This window comes from Curcuma longa, chromosome 14 (genome assembly GCF_044706935.1).
Source record: "Curcuma longa cultivar G26 ecotype Majalengka, Jawa Barat chromosome 14, ITB_CL_G26_1.1, whole genome shotgun sequence".
Taxonomy (NCBI): Eukaryota; Viridiplantae; Streptophyta; class Magnoliopsida; order Zingiberales; family Zingiberaceae; genus Curcuma; species Curcuma longa.
The window spans coordinates 4,773,706-4,793,319 of NC_133874.1; the positions used below are offsets into that span (position 1 = coordinate 4,773,706).

Consider the following 19,614-nt stretch of genomic DNA (forward strand, 5'->3'; position numbering starts at 1 on the left):
ATATATAAGATAATGTTGACAACATTGAGAGGTAGCTTAGCATATAGTGTTTTACTACTTTCTCTTCATTATTGTCTTTCCTCTTTGATTCTTTCTCTCAGAATTCGACTTAAGTATCGGAGGGGTCAGGCTAAGATACGCTAGACCCCCTTTTAACATATTTGTCATTTTAGTAGTTAAGCCGAAGATCTTTGTCTGAGTCTGTACGATTACTCAGCACAACAACAACCAACTTGATATGAGCGAACTTGACAAGAGCCAACTCAACATAAGCCGACTTGATGCGCATCCGACCTACCTAAAGAGCTTGATTGCGAACACATGGAAGAGTCATCTCATCTCTTGATCATCAAACAAGTCATTGGACCTAGAGAAGCAAGGAGCTAGCATTCAAATTTTAAGGTAATACTCATATTTGAGATTCACATATTCGATTATTATTAAGCTGAAGTGATTCAGACCATCAGGCTTCACCGGTTTATTGTTGATGTAGCATATGCAGAGTAAATTTTATCCATTCCACGGTTTGGCAACGACATGAAGTCGCCCTTCTCGCCGGACCACTAAACCCGCCACCTCCTCCATGCCGAACTCCTCCCTGCTCAATCCAGCAGGCAACCCCCAATCGAACCGATGCACCAAGTTCGCCAGAGCAAGCTCCACAGATGCCACGGCGAAGTTCAATCCAGGGCAAATCCTTCGGCCCGCTCCGAACGGAGTGAACCGGAGGTCATTCCCGGTGAAGTCAACTGCGCCGTCCATGAACCTCTCCGGCCGGAACTCTAGGGGCGCTTCCCAGTACTTCGGATCTCTGCCTATCGCCCATGCGTTCACGAACAGTCTCGTCTTCTTCGGGATGTTGTAGCCTTGAACCGGGCAATCCTCCAGCAGTTCTCGCGGTAAAAGTAATGGAGCGGGGGGATGCAGCCGGAAGGTCTCCTTGATGACGGCGTTCAAGTAGGGCATCTGGCAAAGCTCTTCCTCTTTCACCATTTTACCTCCGCCGCTGGCTACGCTTCTCACTTGGTCTTGCAGTTTTTGCATCTTGCTTGGGTTGCGAACCAGCTCCGCCATGGCCCATTCCAGAGTTATGTACGACGTCTCTGTTCCGGCGGCGAACATGTCCTGCAAATTGCAATTGCATGTGGTTCGGCTATTCGACCTATTTTATGTTGGAAGTTGAGCAGAGGAAGAATTAATCTACCTGAAGAAGCGCCTTGATTATTCCCGGAGTGAGGATGGATTCCAACACGGGATCCTTCTGAAGGGAGATCAAAACATCCACGAAATCTTTCTCATCATCCGACACTCGCTCTGCATGTTCCTTGATAACCTGATCGAGCAGATCGTCCCACCTCTTCTTGTTCTTCTTCACTCTCGCCACGTTGCCGATCAACCAATCCACCCAACCGAGCCACGGGAGGTAGTCCCCGAGATAAATCTTGGCCAGCAGCACCGAGTTTTCTGAGATGAGCTCCGAGAACAACCCTTTCCTCCCTTCGAACTTTTTCCCCGCGACGACCCGACACAGGATGTCGTTGGAGAAGGCAAACAGGACGGCGGACATGTCGATCTCCTCCGCCAGATCCCCGGGAGCATATGGCGGCGATCATGGCGGCCACCTCCTGCTCGCGGACCAGAGCGTAGGACTGCACCATCTTGGGGCTCAGCAGGTGGAGCGTGCAGATCCGGCGGCGTCGCCTCCACTCGTAGCCGTAGGGGGCGAAGGCTACGTCGCTGCACCCATCGAGGAGGATGCGGGTGACGGTGGTGGCGGGGCGGCTGGCGCAGATGTGATCGTGGGTGCGGAGGACGTCTCGGGCAGCGTCGGGGGAGGAGACGACGAGGGTCGGGACGCGGCCGAGGCGGAGGAGGATGAGAGGGCCGTGGCGGCGGGAGAGGGCCGCGAGGGACTTGTGGATGAAAGGTCCGAGCTGGAGAAGGTTGCCGACGAGGGGAAGCCCCGGCGGCGAAGGAGGCAGGTCGCCATGCGAAGAGCTTGACTTCCTTTTGGCTCGTAGAAGCAGAAGCAGAAGCAGAAGCAGAGGAATGAACAAGAACAGGGAAACGCTCTGAAACGCCATTAGTCACATTGTTTTCAGAAGCAATCAACTTTAGCTATTTAAATTTGGGTAGACCTTGAACTACTGTACCTTAGTATTCAACTATGTTAAAATATGTATTTCAATCGGCAGATCGAAAGGCTTGTTCCAAGTTGAAATGGATAAGACTCGGATTGTTGACGTGACATGCGATAAGGACAAAGTTATTAACATGTCCAGGAGAGAGACATTAACCAGTCGACGTGGCAGAGGACATGGTTAAGAATGCTGACGTGACAAAAGGTCATCATTGAGCAGCTGATGTGGTGAAAGAGGATTGGAAGAAGGTTGGATCTTGGGGATCGGTAGACCGATCCGGGTTTATAAAAGAAGGCCTCGCCCGAGGCTTCATCATCAATTGCCAAATACTTCGACTCACACCTCACTCCAAATCAATGAAGTAAATGCCCGATGATGGAAGGAGAAGATCTTGGCATTAGGATGTAGATGAAGATGATGGTCGAAGCTCGGTGAATGGCACGCGGATGAATTAGGTAAACCCCCTTCTTTCTTTCCGATGATGGATGAATGTAGATGGATGAGGAAGGGAAATCCCCTTTGGCCTCACTGAATGATGGTCGACTGGAGCTTCAGAGTCGGCAGTGGAAGAAGTGATTCTGATTCCTCTGTTTACGTCGATAAGAATACGAAGATGGAGAAAGCGCTGGATATGATTGACGCTTGTTGTGATCATGGAGGATGTAGATGTATAGAGAAGGGAATCTCATTAATCCTAATGGTGTGAATTCCAGCGAAAATGATGGTCGCAGAAGATGATCAATCCCCGCTCCCTCTTCCATGCCTCTGTTTTGGCGGATCCCCTCAAAATCGTGATCTGATAGTACTGCAACATTCTCTTTTGAATGCGAGCCATCCGATCATCTCAGATCTGAATCAAAGGCCCCAATCAACTCAGATCTGGATCAAAGGCTGAGAACTCTCCAAATCCTATCCAAGGCTTGAGATCATTCCAGATCTGATTCAAAGGCTTAGATCTTCATCAATGGACATAATCTATTCTCTCTTTGACTTGGATGGACCAGATCTTGATGGATGACTCAGATCACTCTTGATCTTAGATGGACGATCAAGATTGATCCAAATTGGTTCTCCTAATTTAGCCCTAACTTTTAGCTCAAATTGGTTCAATTTGACTCGAGTCCATGATCCTTAATCGTCTTTAACATCAATTCCACAAATTAACATATAATTCCACAACTATAAAGGAAATTAAATTAAAATCCAAAATAAAGCCAACTCGCAAAATACAATATAAATGTGAATTTAAACACATAAAAGAATTAAAATCATGAATTTAAGAGTCTAAATATTATGACAAATAATGATTATCAGTGACATGGAAGAATACTATTTTAGCCAATACACCGTAAATGATCAAGCCACAAATTCATAAATTGCTGGCGTGCATGTTTTTGAAGAAAACTGCCGAAAAATAAGAAGGAACCTGAAAAATACTCAAAAAAAGAGTTAGAATGGCGATAGAGGTGGGTTCTGGCAAGCCACTCCGACACTTAAGTTAGAATTTTACGTGAGAAATGAGTTTAATGACTTGAAAAAATTAGGGTTAATGTGTGCGTACCTGTGCCCATAAGTATGAACAACTTTTTATAGTGTTGATCTCTGAAATATTAGCGTCCATTTAGGAGATATTCTGAAATACCCATTTCAGTTTTAGAAAGATTTTGATCATCCGTGTCTTTTGGAGATATTTTTCTATTTTTTTAAAGAAATAGTCTTAGGCTCTCCAAATTGCGTTGGTCGACCGACTCCTGAGATTAAGCAGGCTCTGAGGCTGAGACTTGAGGCCAAGATGAGGTCAGCGTGTGATGCCAAGTGAGTGCCGAAACTGAAACTCAAGGCCAAGCGGCGCGTAATGCAGAGTGAGTGTCAAGACCAGAACTCGAGGCCAAGATGGGGTCAGCATGTGTGGTCGAGTGAGTGCCAAGACTGGAACTCAAGGTTAAACACGAGGCCGAGATGGAGTCAGCGCGTGATGTCGAGTGAAAGCTAAGATCGAAACTTGAAGTCGAGACTCAAGGCCGAGATGGGGTCAGTGCATGATACCGAGTGAGAGCCGAGACCAGAACTCGAGGTCGAGACTCAAGGCCGAGATGGGGTCGACGCGTGATGTTAGATTTGAGGGGTGTCGTAAGGCAATCGCCTTACGATTATACTATTTATTGGATAAATAATAATTCACTATTTGAGTACACATTTCATATGTGCTTGATTGGATCTTAAACTCAATTACTAAATATCCACAATATAATTCATAGCATGAGAGAATTTATGATTGGATCACAACTAGTGAGCATCTCTACATGTGCAATTATGAATGTATTGAAACTATCCCTAGTCGAGGAATTGATGAGCACGGACATCATCGATTCTATCGAGACAAGCACGTTTAGATTCCTTGGTTAACCAAGTAGCCGATCTCACTGTTGGAGACATTAGATATTGAGAGTTAAACGTGGATGCTGGTTAAAGGTAACCAGTTCATTGGAGTGACCTGCCTTGAGACTTCATATGGTTCTATACATATGTCAATGAAGATCTCAGTGTAGCTTAAGTGCGAGTTTCTTTTGACTTGCGGTATTTAAGTCACCTTGGTCATAGAATCTCGACCAAGGTGGTCTCTACTATTCCATATGAGATATAGAGTATTAAAACCTCGCTTATCTTACTTGAAGATATGAGGTTGTCATACTTACGTGAAGAGGACTGCATCAGATCAGCTGGAGGCTAAATCTGATAAATGTCTATTGGATACCCTAAGAAAATGAGGGGTTACCAATTATATTCTCCAGTAGAATAAAAGCGTTTGTTTCACGTCATACCATATTCCTGGAAGAGCTTCTCTTGCAGGAAATAGTGGGAGCAAAATTAGAACTTCGTGAAGTTCAAGAGACTCAAATAGACATTAACAAGACACAGTCAAGATCCACAACCGATTACTCATAGTGATGAGCCATTGGCTGAACCTTTGGAAACACAACCTCTTTGTAGATCCAGTAGGGCACGTAATATTCCAGAGAAATATGGATTTCTCGTAAGTGAATCAAATGATATGTCACTCATCGAGCACGAGTAAACTACTGATCATGAAGAAGTTCTTAAAAGTTCAGAAAGGGATAAATGGTTAACAACCATGAAGTCAAAAATGGATTTCATTAAAGCCAAGTTTGAAACTTGGTGGAATATCCGTTTTGATGAGACGATCAAAAAGTTTGATTTCTCACAAAATATGACGAACCCTTTGTATATGAAGAGGTTAGTGGGAGTGCGATCGTATTCTTGTAATTATTTATTAATAACATATTAGTGATAGAAAATGATATACCTGTTCTACGGTCAGTCAAGCGATGGTTAGTTAAAAGTTCTCCATGAAAGACATGAGAGAAGCGACCTAAATCCTTGGGATTAAGATCTATAGAGATAGATCAAAGAGGTTGCTTGGTCTTTCGTAGTCGACACATATAAAAAAGGTGCTAAAGAGGTTTAACATGCTTGAATCCAAGAAAGGTTTACCTTTCGAAGTCTACGTGTCCACGAACAAAAGATGAGAGGATTTACGTGAGTTAGATTCCTTATGCTTCGACAATAGAATCCATCATGTATGCTATGATGTATACGAGACCCGACGTATCATGTGCTCTGAGTGTCACGAGCAAATATCGGTCAGATCCAAGAATGAATCATTGGGCAGCTGTCAAGATAATTCTTAAAGTACATGAGATGAAATAAGGATTTGATCTTGGTACATGGAGAAGATGATAAGGTTACACGCGGGTATACTGATGTTAGCTACTAGACAGACCAAGATGATTCCGACTCTCAGTTTGGGTACATATTCATTTTAAATTATGACGCAATAAGTTAAAACTGTTTCAAATAAGAAATAATTACAGCTTGTGAAGCAGTAAACAAAACAGTTTGGATCAGGAAGTTCATTACTGAACTTAAAATGGTTCCAACCATTGTTGAACCGTTACTTGCTTACTACGACAATAATGGAGTAATCGTGCAAGCGATGGAACCTAGGTCTTACCGTCGATCCAAACACGTGCTTTAGCGGTATCAATTGATTAGAAAGATCTCTGTAGAAGAGAAATACAATTCGAGAAGAACCCCACCAAAAGGAACCTTGCGGATCCTTTAATCTCTACCTCAAAGTAAATTTGAGGAACACATAGAGACACGTGGTATTGGATACCATGGCAATTGGCCTTAGGCCAAGTGGGAGTCTGTTAGATTTGAGAGGTGTTCTAAGGCAATCACCTTACGATTATACTATTTATTGGATAAATAGCAGTTCACTATTTGAGTACACATTTCATATGTGTTTGATTAGATCTTAAACTCAATTACTGAATGTCCGTAATATGATTTATAGCATGAGAAAATTTGTGTTTGGATCACAACTAGTGAGCATCTCTACATGTGCAATTATAAATGTATTGAAACTATCCCTAATCGAAGAATTGATGAACACGGACATCATCGAATCTGTCGAGACTAGCACGTTTAGACTCCTTGGTTAACCAAGTAGTCGATCTCACTGTTGGAGATATTGGATGTTGAGAGTTAAACGTGGATGCTAATTAAAGTCAACCAGTTCATTGGAGTGACCTACCTTGAGACTTCATATGGTTCCATACATATGTCAATGAAGATTTTAGTGCAGCTTAAGTGCGAGTTTCCTTTGACTTGTAGTATTCAAGTCACCTTGGTCATGAAGGTTTATACTTTGACATCTTAAACAAACATTTTCGAGGAGGTGTGGATCCGAGATGATTGGGTATAAGTCGAAGTGTCCGAAGGTGTTTGAATAACCCATAGAGGATTCACTATTTCTTGGAAATGGAGACGTATACCTTGTGACCGCTTGTCAGGATTGTTACTAAAAGTCTTTGGCCAAAGCATTACATGTTAAGAGTACGATACTCTTGGACACATGTACAAGTAACTTGAATCCACAGAACAAGAAAGCAGCTTAGGCTAGGTGTGACATAGTCAGCCTAGTGGGGACCGACACATAGACCATGTCCTGAATCAAGCGAGTATAAGATGGTGAAAGAAACGAGACACATTTAAGTGTAATTGCTGAAGGGTTTAGAAGATGTTTTGGAATCAATCGTTGATTTTTCGGTCAATTGGCGATCATGATGTATTACTAGGTGTCACTCATGATCGTTCCATAATTAATGGATAATTACGGGCGACCAACATAACCGAAAACCTATTCAATCACACGCACTACAAGTTCTCCGAATGACTTAAAACGAGTTTGAGAATTGAATTCTTAAAATGAGAGAAATAAAGTATGTTTGGATCGGATAAAGGACAAAATGATGGAATTCGTCTTATGATGATGAAATAAATAAAATTAATTTCGTTCAAATCGGAGGTCATTTGATTATTGAATCAAATGATTCGATTTCGAACCAAATTGAACTAACTTGGTTTGATTCATGATGGAAGAGATTTTGGTAAAACGGATGTGATGAGAAGCTTCTGTTGTGAAGACGAGTTGAACAAAACTAGTTTGGGTTAAATTGGAGATTGTTTGATTATTGAACCAAGCGAACCAAGTTTGAACCCAGTTTGCTGCAGTAACCCAGTTCGGTTCAGCCCTATTTCATTCGGTTTAGCTACGCCCGGTTCACTCCACCTACGCCATAAACCCAAGAAGCACTGTAGCTTCTCTATAAACCATGAATCACGATTTCTACTTGGTTTTGATCTTCTTCTTCTCAAGTGCGGCGCTGCCCCTCTTGCAGAACGGGGTTGGAGGAGGGTAGGGTTTTTGCCGAACGTAGGTTTTCTTCTCCGGTGAAGAAAATGAAACCCTAATCGTGGCACCATTTCCTCCCGGTCACAGTGCTGCCCTGTCTTCTTCGATCGCGAGAAGATGCTTGGTGAATCGCGATAGATCAGCCATCGTTCCCTCTTCGCGTTACCGACCACGAGCTAACCCTACCAACCACTATGACGAGGGTGATGGAGCCAACAAATCCTAGCCGTCGCCGCTCCTTCGCGTCGTCGGCCAAAGGAACCCGATCACCGATTTTCCTTCGCATGGGCGGCCGGAGGAACCCAAGTGCTGTTGTTTCTTTCCTTCTTCCTCCCAACCACGAGGGTCGCCGGATCTGTGAGTCGTCGTCGTCGGTTGGAGGTGCCCAATCGCCATCCGTCGGTGGGAGAAGAGGGAGCTGTCTGCCCTATTTTCTTCTACGAAGGAAAGGAGGATCTTATTTGCTCGAGGGAAGTAAATTGGGTGTACTTCTTCTAATTCTCCTTTTGATCGCAAGTGAGATTCCGCCCAGAGTTCATTTTCAGCCGTCGGTGCTCTTGTGAAGAGCCGTTGTTGGCCGATGAAAGGTTCATCGAGGACAACCGTTGTCGGAGAAGAAACGACATTGATAACTCTTACGAAGAGTTGTCCAATCATGGTCAATCAACCTCAGTCGTCTGACGATCGTCTGTCAACTTCTCGAGAGCTTATGAAGCTTTCGGAGAAAGTTCCATCAATGTCAGAAAGTTTTCGACCACTTGTCCCAAATTGACGGTCAATGGTTGACCATTGAAACTACATCGTGAATATGATTTTCGGTGATAGATAGAAAGCCCCGGAATGATTGCGACAAACGTTGTTGCGTGGTTTTTGAAATAAGACTTCTCTTGAATCAATCGTTATCGATCATCGGCTAGTACCGAAGACGATGACGCGACTCGTGACTTCCGAAGCCATCCAAACGAGAGCTTAGCGTAGATCACTAGTAGAGGTGGGACTTCGACAATGACTGCTCGATTGATGCCAACTCCGCTCAACGTCATCATCCGCAAGGTACACATTTAGAATAATTTACTATTTTAAAAAAATTTAATTTTCTATTATACCTTGTACGTTGTTATCTCCTGCTTATGTTGTGTGTGCTATAATAATTTCCTATTAGTTATTATGTTATTTCCGCTGCGCACGTTTGCGAAACGTGTAAACACGCGCATTATACCGGGACGATCCCAACACGTGATGCCCAGTGAGTGTCGAGACCGAAACTTGAGGTCGAGACTCGAGACCGAGATGAGGTCTGCGCATTAGATTTATCAATTACCCCCTCTCGAACATTATCTAATCTTTTTTAATGATTCTTCTCCTTCCTGTTTATAATCACGTGGTGTTCCAACAACAACCACGTGTCAGCCTAGAGACACCACCGTATCAAATACTACAAGATGAGAGTTCAATTTCTTTAATATTTAACAATGTAGCATATTTAACGGGGATATTTATTTTGTACAATAACTATTATCATTCATAAGTACCTAATCCACCTCCTTGTCTTGAATAAGTTTACTATTCATATTCATTTTTATCAGTGATGTTCAGGATACTTCCTTGGAAGACGCTCATGTGTGTTCCCAATGGTAAACGATTAGAAGAAGTGAAAGAAATTGCAACACTGTAATGTCTTGTTGAGGCATGCACTTTTCCTCTTGGAGATAGAGTCTTATCATTGAGCTTAAATTCCTCCAGCTTCGACTTATTCTTTAAGGCTTTGTATAATTCATTCCTACTATCAATTTACTAATCCTTATAGTATTACTTGTATCCATTAGTAATGTTAAATTTAGTATGTCTCCTTGAAGTGCCTCTATAAATTCTCAACTACTTCTATAAATTCTTTTATTTGGGACAGAGTTGCCTACAATAAAGATTCCTCTGTCTGGGATAGAGTTGTCTATAATAAACATTTTTCTTTTTGGGATAGAGTCATCACCTACAATATCTGGGACAATGTCGTCTATAACAATATTTTCTATCTGGATAGAGTCACTTATAACAAACATTCCTCTACTTGGGACAGAGTCACCACTTACTCTTCCAATTCGGACATAGTTGCAAATCGAGTATTTTTCTCTATCAGGGACAAAGTCACCTACACCATACATTTGTTTGTTAAGAACAAAGTTTCCTACAACATATTTTCTCTGTCAAGGACAAAGTCGCCTACAATATACATTTATTCATTAGGGGCAGTCATTTACAAATCATATTTCCTCTATCAAGGATAAAGTCGCTTACAAATCATATTTCCTCTACGAGAGACAGAATCACTTTAATATATTTCCCCCGTCTGAGACAAAGTCGCCTCCAATAATTTCCTCCGTCGGAGATGAAGTCACGACAGACTCTCCCGACTCGTAAGTTTTCATCATAACCTCATTACGGAGTTGACATTTCACACCATATTTGATTGCATTTATTTTATTTTGAATATGATTTGTAGCTCTTCCTTCCAACTCTACCTTGAGGGTTCTACCTCGATCGCTAGTTGCTTCCTCTTGCTCTTCTTCTTAGATCCCAACTTCTCAACTATATAGACCTTGACGTCAAAACCTCGGAGTCGTTGATCCACCAATTGCTAGTCGGAGTACATTCTTCTTCGATTAGACTTGAGGGGATGATTGTGATGTAGTGGAGACGGCAACCCCATGTGGCATGACTCGATCAATGCAAGGGCTATGCGGCATGCTTCCGGACTTGGTCAACATAATTGTCCAAAACTTGGTCAAAGCTAATATCATCAGTCTTCGCCGGTAGAACTAATCAGACCTACCGACCTCTAGACTTGTTAGCTTCCTAACCTCTTGAGTTGTTGACTTCTTGACCTCTGGAGTTGTTGACTTCTAGATCTCTCGAGTTCCTGACTTCTCGACCCTAACATGCGAACGATAGTTATCAACATGAATATAAAAAAGAACTATTTAATAAAAATTAATTATTAGATTAGAACTTTTCTTTTGTAATATATCAATTGATAGTTTCTTTATTAATCTGTCAATTAACCGAACACCTTAATCTCCCTATAAATTGTATCCCTCATAGATAAATCATTAATCAAGAAGTGATTTTCTTTGTATTTTTTCTCTTCTCTAGTTCGGTTACTCTTCTCTAACATAGTATTAGAGCTATTATTTCTCTATTTCCCCCCTTCTATAGTGGTTTTTCTTCTATCACCGTTGCAAATGCGTATATTATTTCTTCTCTTCCTTTATCGTCATTTTCCCCCTTATTCTCTCTTATTCTTTATTTTTTTTCCTTTTGCTTCTATTTTCAATGTCAAATACTCGAAGTAGATGTCAAATTTATCTTAGAGTTGGACATGTTGGTACTCAATATCCTAAACGATTTGACATAAATTTTGTCAGTGGTCCTACAGCTTTAAGACAATCGACTATTTTACATATTTGTCCTAAATGCTCTCGTCCGTGCCTACTTTTGGTAAACCACCAGAGTTTTCATCTACTAAATGATATATTTACACTGAAGTAACTCATCATGTAACATCAGATTGCAATATTCTTACAGAAGTAACACCATACTATGACTCGGATATGGTGCAATTAGGTGATGACTCAGGTTTGTAAATTACTAATCTTCAAAACACATATTTATTTATCTAATCATACTTCTCACATGTATAACATCTTTAACGTCTCATCAATTACCAAAAATTTGCTCTCCGTATGCCAATTTTGTCTTGATAACGATGTTATTTTTGAATTTCATCGTAATCATTATTTTATAAAAAGATAGAGGAACAAATACTATTTTACTTTATGGAGAATCAAACATGACCTCTATTTTCTTCAAAATTCTTCAATCAAAGTTTTCATTAGTGAACGTACAAATAAACCAGCTAGGCGTGCTTGAGTTGGTCACTCTATAAATTTAGTGTGTCTCAAGTGTCTCTATAAATTCTCAGGTACTTCTATAAATTCCTTTGTTTGGGATAGAGTCACATACAACAAAGATTCCTCTATCTGGGATAGAATTGCCTATAATAAACATTCTTTTTTCTGGGACAAAGTCGTCACCTACAACAAATATTTCTCTATCTGGGACAAAGTCGCCTATAACAAATATTTTCTATCTGGATAGAATCGCCTACAACAAACATTCCTCTGTTTGGGACAGACTCACCACTTACTCTTCCAACTCGGATATAGTTGCAAATCGAGTATTTTTTCTCTGCCAAGGACAAAGTCACCTACAACATATATTTGTTTGTCAAGAACAAAGTTTCCTACAATATATTTTCTCTGTCAAGGATAAAGTTGCCTACAATATACATTTCTTTATTAGAGACAGAATCATCTACAAATCATATTTCCTCTAACAGGGACAAAGTCACTTTCAAATCACATTTCCTCTACGAGGGACATAGTCACTTTAATATATTTCCTCTGTCAGAGACAAAGTCGCCTCCAATAATTTCCTCTGTCAGGGATGAGGCCGCCACATACTCTCCCAATTCATAAGTTTTCGTGATAACCTCATTAGGGAGTTGGCATCTTCACACCATATTTGATTGCATTTTATTTTATTTTTGAATATGGTTTGTAGCTCTTCCTTCTAGCTCTACCTTGAGGGGTTCCACCTCAATCACTAGTTGCTTCCTCTTGCTTTTCTTCTTTGATCCAATTAACTCAATCGCTAGATAATTGGAGTATGTTCTTCTTCAACTAAACTTGAGGGGATGCGGTGGAGACGACAGGCCCCATGTGGTATGACTCGATCAATGCAAGGGCTATGTGGCATGCCTCCGGACTTGGTCAATGTAAATATCCAAAACTTGGTCAAAGCTAATATTATCAGTCTCTGACCAGTAGAACTGATCAGACCTGCCAACCTCTAGACTTACCGACTTCCCAACCTCTCGAGTTGTTGACTTCCTGACCTCTCGAGTTGTTGACTTCCCGATCTCTTGAGCTCCTGACTTCTCGACCCTAGCATGCAAACGATAGTTATCAACATGAATGTAAAAAAGAACTATTCAATAAAAAAATTAATTATAAAATTAAAAAATTTCTTTTGTAATATGTCAATTGACAGTTTCTTTATTAATCTGTCAATTGACCGAACACCCTAATCCCTCTATAAATTGTATCCCTCATGGATAAATCATTAATCAAGATATTTTATTTCCATGTATTTTTTTCTCTTTTCTAGTTCGGCTATTCTTCTCTAATTTTTTCTCCTTCCATAGTGGTTTTTCTTGTATCACCACCGCAAATGCATATATTATTTCTTCTCTTCCTTTATCATCATTTTTCCCCTTATTCTCTCTCTCTTTTTTTTATTTTTTCCTTTTACTTCTATTTTCAATGTTGAATACTCAAAGTAAATGTCAAATTTGTCTTAAAGTTGGACATATTATTACTCAATATCTTAAACAATTTGACATAAATTTTGTCGGTGGTCCTACAACTTTAAGACAATCGACTATTTCACATATTTATTCTAAAATGCTCTCGTCCATACCTACTCTTGGTAAACCACCAGAGTTTTCATCTACTAAATGATATATTTACACTGAAGTAACTCATCATGTCACATCAAATTATAATATCCTTATAGAAGTAACACCAGACTATGGCTCGGATATGGTGCAAGTAGGCGATGGCTAAGATTTATAAATTACTAATCTTAGAAATACATATATTCATTTATCTAATAATACTTTTCACATGCACAGCATCTTTAATGTCCCATCTATTACTAAAAATTTATTCTCCGTACGTCAATTTTGTCTTGATAACGATGTCATTTTTGAATTTCATCGTAATCCTTATTTTATAAAAGATAGAGGAACAAATACTATTTTATTTTATGGGGAATCAAACATAGCCTCTATTTTCTTCAAAATTCTTCAATCAAAGCTTTCATTAGTAAACATACAAATAAATCAGTTTGGCATGCTCGACTTGGTCATTCTTCTCTTCATATTATTCAGTCGCATTGAGTACCAAGACAGACTCTTCTCTATTCATTCATCAAGAAGTTTTATTTATTTACATATTTTCTCTTCTCTAGTTCGGTTACCCTTCTCTAATAGAATGGACACAACGATTACGATGATGCCCTTTAATGAGGTACATTCTTTGGACTTCTCTCCCTAATTAAGGTAAAGGGAGGGGATGCTCAAGGGAGGGTGATTATCTTATATCTTGTCTATCTCATCTTTAATTCTATTTTTTACTCTATTTTTTAGTATTTTCTCTTTTCGATTATATTTTTTGAACTCTATGATGACTTAAACATTAAAGGGACCTCAGCGAAGTAACTCTCAAGGAGTCCTTTCATGTGTATTATTCTTCGTAGGAATTGATTAGAGTCAGCTATGCGAGGAGAAGCCTTCAACGTCATCGCTATTTGTTGTGGGGGAATTCCTGCTATTGCATAATCGCCATGAGATTTTTCCGACCGGAACAATTTAACTATTTTGATATATTATTTTATTTTATGAGAGTGCATTTTGAGATGAAGCATTCTATCATACGTTTGTAGTTGCCACCTCGGTTTGCCTTGTCCATGATGCTTATCCTTTCCACCGTTTTGACTTGTTTGGCCGCAAGACGACGCCACCACAGCTTTCGTTGCGCCTCTCCTTCTCCGGCGGCGGGGAAGAATCCTCGCCGCCATCGACAGCTTTCTTCGAAACAGTCAAAATATTGACTGCGTTGCTCTGAGTGACGCTACCCAATTCCAACAGCTTCATTCAGTAGCTGCCTCGAATTCAACGGGTGGGGCCCCATGTTGATTGCTTTGACTAAACAAAACATTTCGTTTGTTTTTTCCAACACTACCAGAGAAAATATCATCAATTGAGGATTTAAAAAATGGAGGAGGTCCTTTATCATCCTTTCTTCTCACCCACTTTACTAATTGTCCAAACGAGAGTGATGCAATAATAAAATACTTAAAATAATAAAATAAATATTTTTAAATATGTAAATTTTCCAATAAACGAATAAAAAAAACCATAAAGAAGGACCATCTACTTTTTAGAATTAATTTGATAAAAAAGAAATTAGTTAGTGACATTTTGTAACAGGTAAAATAGAATTATAATGTATACACTGAATGTGATCAAAGTAAAATTCTGATCATTGCTCAGAATAATTGAGGATTTTAAAAATTTTCTAACGTTTTATTGGTTATAATATCCATATTGATTATGGTATATTTTTGGAATAAGAGGAAAATAACAAACTTTTTTTTTTACAAAATAATTAAAAATATTTTAATAAATATTTTTAAAAAAAAAATACAAATTTGGATGTAATGAATGTCAGTGAGTAAATATTTTATTGTTAATATTAATATTAATATTATTTTAATTTGATTGGTTCTATATAATAGTGTTTTATATGCTGACTACAAATTTTATAAAATATTTAAAAAAGCAATCCATCTTTATTATGCAAATCAAGTTTGTCATTTATATAATCCTTAATAAAACATACTTGGATAATAAAATCTCTTAAGATTTTTTTTTTTTTTTTGCCATCTAAGTCTATATTCCTACTAGTTCCTTTGAGAAAAAATTTATTTAATAAATAGAGGAAGATTAAGAAATTCATATGGGGGAGGGGGTAAAAAGTTAAGAGAGACATTTATTTTTATGCTCCTACATCTCTTGTACTAAAAAATTAAGGGTGACCACCCTTACTGCCCGGGCTCCGTCTTTGGAGAAAGAACTAAGTTTTCAACCTTAACACATTCCATATATGTATATATATTCAATTGTAGTTCATTGTCATAATTCATAAATATGAAAATATCTCTTCATTTTCAATTACATTCATTCATTTTCGTATGCATGAATATGAAATGATCTCTTAATTGACCAATATAAATTAAATAATTAATCATTATTATAACTATTTAATCATAATAAAATTAAAAAATGCAGACCATTTAATAGAAAAATAAACTACAATAATATCGATCATTTAATAAAATAAAATGGATCATTTAAAAAAAATTATTTCGAACTATTAAAAGAAATAAAAAAATTATTTTTAACAATATTTTCTTAACAATCTCACACTAATGTATAATATTTTTAAGTAATGATTGCTTTAAAAAATAATCCTCATGCAATGCATAAGATTTCTTCTTGTTTTGATACAAAGTTCGTTCCTTATATAAGAAATTTCCTCTGGCGTTTCATTCCATTCAAAAAATAATAATAATAACTCAACTATTCTTTTCCTCTCTAGTTCTTAGGCTTTTTCTTTCTTATGTGACACACTTAGCTTAGTATTTCGGTCAATACATTATGGATGATTCAAACGTTGGTTCAAGGCCTGCCGATGTACACACTTCTATGATGAGGCTGCGGGAGGAGAAGAAAGGCATGCAAGACACACCAAAAAGATAGTTAGAATGACACCGAGAAAGGGGCAAGTCATTCCGACGCTCAAGTTGGGATTCAGCATTAGGAAGGAGTTTAAACCAAGTCATGAGATCGACGCTTCATGTACAGAACAGGTAGAGCCCGAGTCATAAGGTCGGCGCATGATGCGAGAGGCATACCGAGACCGAAGAGGGAGGTCGGCATATGCTTAAAGAAGCATACCGAGACCAAAAAGAGGTCGGCACATGCGTAAAGAAGCATATTGAGACCAAAGAGAGAGATCGGTACATGCTTAAAGAATACCGAGACCAGAGAGAAAAGTCGACACATGCTTAAAGAAGCATACCAAGACCATAGAGAGAGGTCAGCACATGCTTAAGGAAACACACCGAGATCAGAGAGGTCGGCACATGCTTAAAGAAGCATACCGAGACCAGAGAGAGGTCGGCACATGCTTAAAGAAGCATACCGAGATCAGAGAGGTCGGCACATGCTTAAGGAAGCACATCGAGATCAGAGAGAGAGGTTGACACATGCTTAAAGAAGTATACCGAGACCAGAGAGAGAGGTCGGCACATGCTTAAAGAAGCATATCGAGATCAAAGAGAGAGGTCGGCACAAGCTTAAGGAAGCACACTGAGACCAAAGTATGAGGTCGGGGGTTCATTCGAGGTTCTTCAGTAATTAATCAATACTTATATTTACTTTGTTTTTCTCCTATCTCCCTTTACCCAACGTCCACGTCATCGATAAATAATCTCGTCGGATCACTTAGCATGAGAAGTGAAGTTCAAATAGATTATGACAGATCGAACACTTGACATGAGAAGCAAAGTCTAAGTAGATCATATATAGAGAATCGAACACTTGACAATAAAAAAAGTCCTAATAGATTAGGATTGATCAAATGTTAAGCATGAGATTAGAAGTCCAAAAGGCCAAGGAAGATCAGATGTTTGATAAGTCCTGACAGGCCAAGGTTGACAGATGTTAGGCAACAAAAAATTTCGGTAGGTCAAGATTAATCAGATACTGAGCAAAGGAAGTCCTAGTATGTTAAGGTCAACTGGATATTAAGTAAGACGAGCACTACAAAAAAATAGACTTTTAGGGACGAAATTTTGTAAGGCTGAAATAGGAGTATCAGTCAATTGATAGGATATATCAATCAACTAATGAATTCTAAACTTCGAATTCGGGTTTAAGGGAGTTAAGGTTTGTTGCATGATCAGTCTATTGATAAGGTTGGTCTATCAACTAATGAGCACATTAGACGACTGATGGGTTATAAAATTTGATTAATGGCATTGTAACAACGAATATAAAGTTTGAACTCTATTGTTCAACTCGATCATTCATTAGCAATCGACTGCTAAGGATGTCACTGTTCACGCTAACAGAAGGTTCAGAAATTGACTATAGAACTCAACTGATTGGGTTAGCAATCAATTGATGGAGCTAACATTTGACTGATGCTGAGGTGGATGGAGTCGTTGAGCTGACAAGTTAGAGCAATGGTCAAAAACACAGAAGAGCAATCGACTGGTGAAGGCTAACAATCAGCTGCTAGTGGAAAATAGCTTGACGATAACCCTATAAAAGAGGATTTCGAAGAAGACTAGAGGCGCCAAAACTTGAGGGTTTGAGGATGAAATGCTATTGTATTTCCAAATGAGGCAATCTAAAGCTATCTAACAGTAAGCAAAACAAGATTATTGGGTAAAGTGTAGTTTACTTTGTATTTCAATTTTCTCTTTATATCTTTGTATTGCTTTTATTTGGATGGAAAGAAATAGGTTGTAAAATGCTTTCCATTTCCGAAAGATATTTAAGAAAAAGGTCTAGTAGTGATAGTTTGCTAGGACTAAGGCTTGGATGTAACAACCTTGGGAGGTTGTGAACCAAGTAAATCTTGGAAATGTGCTTGTGTTGTCAAGTTACTTCAAGTTTTAGCTAAGTAATCTATTGATGCAAAATGAGCTATTCATCCCCCTCTAGCTCGCATCGGTCCCAACAAGAGATTTGATTGTTTAGTGCCCAACACTCGGGATTCGGGCCAAGGGAAGGTTAGTTATGTTTGTGGGTGATGACTTAACCTAAAGATGAAGTATTTTAGGAAGGAGGACTGGTAATAAAGGTGATTGGTGATAAAGGCAATCAGTAATAACGAACGCTAACTATTACGAGGGATGAATATTAGAGCTGTTATGAGAAGGTGACCATTAATGGAGATCGACAACCATCATAATGAGAGTTATTACTCGATAGAAGCTATAAAAGGATATCGGTAATTGAAGAATGGAGTATGTTTTCTCCACTTCGATCATCTCTTTTATTCCACAACATTTTAACTTTTGTTTTTTTTTACTAAATCTTATTTAAACATTAGAGGGTTATACATGGACAAAATTGACGCCTTCTAACCACATGTTGACATTGGGTCGTGATGTGATTGGGATAATGGTACCACGTGGCATGGTCCATAACTCAATCAACACAACCCTCTCCATGACTTAGTCAATGTAGCCCACAATCTGTTTGACTTAAGGCTGGAACTCGGGTTATGTCAACCAATTTGGAATGGGACTTAGCTCAAAATAGTCGACTCATGTTTGAACTCGGGTTGAGTCAGCCAACTCTAGGCTGAGTTCAATCTGAGTCAATCTAAGTTACACCCGAGTGGAGCCTAACCTACCAGAGTCCAACGGGCGTGGCTGTTACTCAAGCCACCAACGGCTCCCACGAGGACTCAACTATTATTCAAGACACCAACGACCCCCAAGGGACGTGGTTGTTACTCAAGCCACCAACAACTCCCAAGGTACGCAATCGTTACTCAAGACACTAGCGGGCCCCAAGGGACGTCGTCATTACTCAAGCCACCATAGGCCCCCAAGGGATGTGATCGTTACTCAAGCCGCCAACAGGCCCAAAGGATGCAACCATTATGCAAGCTACAAGCAGCTCTAAAGAACATGATAGTTGGAGCAAGTGCAAGTTACAGGAGATCATGCCTTTTGGGGAGAAGGAAAAGGTTCATCCCTCAAAGATCAAGATCATATCTTCACCCTATATATACAATGGCGGAGCCAGCCCGGACGATTTATCCGAACTGATGACAAATGGTGAGTCATGACTGTCGATTTTGATACGGCTACCTAGGCTAATCTTCCTCTTTTTTCTTTTCACCCCTAAGAAATTGAAATTTCTCTTCTTTCCATCGTCGTTGAGCCCCCGGACTATAGCCTGGGTAGGCATCAATCTGGTTTTGCCCGTGT

General features: G+C 39.4%; 1 pseudogene; it reads right to left on the minus strand.

Moving 5' to 3' along the window:
• Positions 1 to 341: 341 nt before the first annotated feature.
• On the minus strand, positions 342 to 2,126 carry LOC141845457 (cytochrome P450 736A117-like; annotated as a pseudogene).
• Positions 2,127 to 19,614: the final 17,488 nt, after the last annotated feature.